The sequence below is a fragment of the Paramormyrops kingsleyae genome, unplaced genomic scaffold, assembly GCF_048594095.1.
Source record: "Paramormyrops kingsleyae isolate MSU_618 unplaced genomic scaffold, PKINGS_0.4 ups197, whole genome shotgun sequence".
NCBI lineage: Eukaryota > Metazoa > Chordata > Actinopteri > Osteoglossiformes > Mormyridae > Paramormyrops > Paramormyrops kingsleyae.
This window is the reverse complement of record NW_027326135.1, coordinates 1-2,704: the sequence shown is the minus strand read 5'-3', so window position 1 is coordinate 2,704 and position 2,704 is coordinate 1. Positions and strand designations below refer to the sequence as shown.

General features: G+C 36.5%; 1 long non-coding RNA gene across 1 annotated transcript; it reads right to left on the bottom strand.

Moving 5' to 3' along the window:
- Positions 1-217: 217 nt before the first annotated feature.
- LOC140587377 (uncharacterized) lies at positions 218-2,656 on the bottom strand. The gene is made up of 2 exons (XR_011989095.1): positions 1,651-2,656; positions 218-1,422 (listed from the first exon to the last, which is right to left on the bottom strand). It is a non-coding gene; the product is annotated as an uncharacterized lncRNA (long non-coding RNA).
- Positions 2,657-2,704: the final 48 nt, after the last annotated feature.

Below are 2,704 nucleotides of genomic sequence, written 5' to 3'. Positions count from 1 at the left end.
TGAGTTTGTCTCAGTGGGAGACTGTTAGTCTAGCACTACTATATTATAGTATAAATAAAATGTAACAATTATAACAAACATGGAATTAATTACGATTAATCACTTATTACGATTAATCACGATTAAGAGAATTGATTGTCTAACAGCCCTAATATAAAGCATGAAATATTCAGATGTATTGGTTGGTGTTGAATAAATATGCCCTTACTCAGAAAACTTAGAAAAAAAAATTTATTTACAGAAAACAAGCCATCCTGTTCCTTACCTTTTCAAAAATTATATTTGTTTAATTTATTCATCTGCGAACAAGGTCAAAGCAAAAAGAAGCTTAGGAAAGGCAAACAGTCACATATGAGTGGAGGACATCATGCAGTACACCCCACCCCTGATAAAAAAAACTGCAGTAAGAAAAGTGGGAAAGAAATGCCCTCAGGTTTTTCGAACTATTTTTCATTATTTTGCATTTGCCATTCGGCAGTCTTAAACAGGCTTAAGAAAATAAATAACATCACAGAATCACTTAATCACTTAAAAAACACCCTGCCATTTAAGTGGACATCATGTCAAACTCCAATAGAGTCACATCACTATAGCAAAGCTAATTCACTTACGTTGACTGTACTGGAGGTGTCTGTAATGAGGAACCAAATTCACATTGCAGAATAAACCTTCACATTAGCATGTAAATCTGCAGTGTTTGCTTCAAATTGAGGTATTTAAGGCAGTTACACTACAGATGGGCTTCAAGATGTGCCACGTTAGAGGCTGGCAAAATTTTACTTTAAAAAAAAAAAATCAGTGATTTGTCAGAATTTTTTAAAAACGCACACAAAATTAGATTCAATGGCCACAAAATACTCAATTCAAAATAAGCTCATTCGATCTGAATGCACATAATTATTATATGTATTGAAAAATTACAAACAGAATAAATTCAGTGCATAATGTTCCTGAGTTACAAAATGTTATTTTCAGTCACTGCTTCTGTCTGATGACTGCTCATCATGAAAGAAAACAATTCAATTTTCCCCCATAGAAACAAAGCTGAAAGCAAATTAAGAAGAGTACCATCAGCACACACACTCAAGCACAAAAATAAGAGTTTTTTGCTATAGGAATAAGGCGTCTATATTGCGCAAAACATTACAGGAGCTATTTCAAAAGCCATCTGGAACACAGATAACACTAAAGCAAAATGGCTGTTGCCATGCTGACCGCGTCTGCAGCATAAGAAAGGCACTTCAAGTTCTCCGTGTTCCTGTAACGAAGCTGCTTTCCATTACCGGTAGCTGCGGGAGCAGACCTAACGAGAGCAGACTTAACGAGAGCTGTAGCTTGGGGAGTAGAGTCGCAGTTTAGGGCTGGCCTTTAGGTCAGATGGAATCGTGTGGTTGAATGGACTGAAGGCTGGAGATGCAAGTCCTGTGAAATGGCAAGACAGTAGGAAATTGGCTGTGTGGGTCAGAGCACGACCAGAAGTATACAACCCAATATCCTAAGGCATTTTCATTGTGTTCATGTACATGTAGGTAGCACATCAGCATTTTCAGTTTTCCTTTGACACAAACGGGAAAACAACATGAAAAGCATGCAGAGTTTTTACACATCCACCAAATGTCTGTAGGGTATAGCATATAGAGCATACAGTACCTGTAGGAGGTGTCCTCTGAATAAACGCTGGGTGTGGGGGCTGGTCCCGGGGAGAGAAGGCATGGCAGGCTGGGGATAAAAGATGTATTTAAGCTTTTAAACAAATTGAATCTGATGGTCATTCACATTGAAATGTGCTAGATAAGTTTATTATTAGAAAAGACTTAAGGTCATAAGAATGTAAAAAAAGCAGTATACAAAATGTTTGCTTGTTTGAATAAATCCTATACTACAACAGGTAGTTTGCTATACCATCTTTTAATGTCAATCTGCTTGTATCGCATGGTACCAGTTGATTAAAATTAGTTTATTTTTAAATTATATCAAAACATAACAGCTTAATATGTTTGTTTAATGCTGGTGAATTTATGGAAAGAACTAGGGCAGCTGCTATTAAACATTTTCATATGCAAATATTCAGTAGATTTTTTTCATGAATATTTGACTTTTTACACACCAAAAACCACTAATGATGTTTTGAAAATGTTATATAGATATAGATCAGACTGTCTTGACTCGTACTTGTAACTTTTCTCTTTACTTACTCGTGTGATATGCGTGTGTTACTTGCGAGAAGAGCTGCAATGCCATGGTCAGAATATGAAAGCCCATGAATTTTGGTTATTACCAGTTATTCAAATGTGTTTTTCTTCTCAAATGTATTTTACTTGAATTTCTTGAATATCTGTTGCAGGTCATTGACAAAGAGCTAACGACTGATATACACAATCAATGCATGAAATTTCAGTGGATAAATTAAAGGCTTCTTCCTTTAGCTGTAAATTTACTGCCTGCCTAAACCGGATTGCTTTATATACATTTTTCAACTTTTGCCAATGTCATGTTATTGCCTTTGCATTGCTGTTCATCCCGATGTTGTATACGACTGGAATTCCATTAGTGTGGAAAGGGGGCGTTAGAAAAGCAATTTATACAAGAGCTTAAAAACAGTTAACAACTAGAGGCTGTGGGAACGACCACAACGTATTTCTGGGACAGCTCCATCACCCCTCCCCCCCCCCCCCACCTCTACAATGTTACTGGGAAGTCAAAT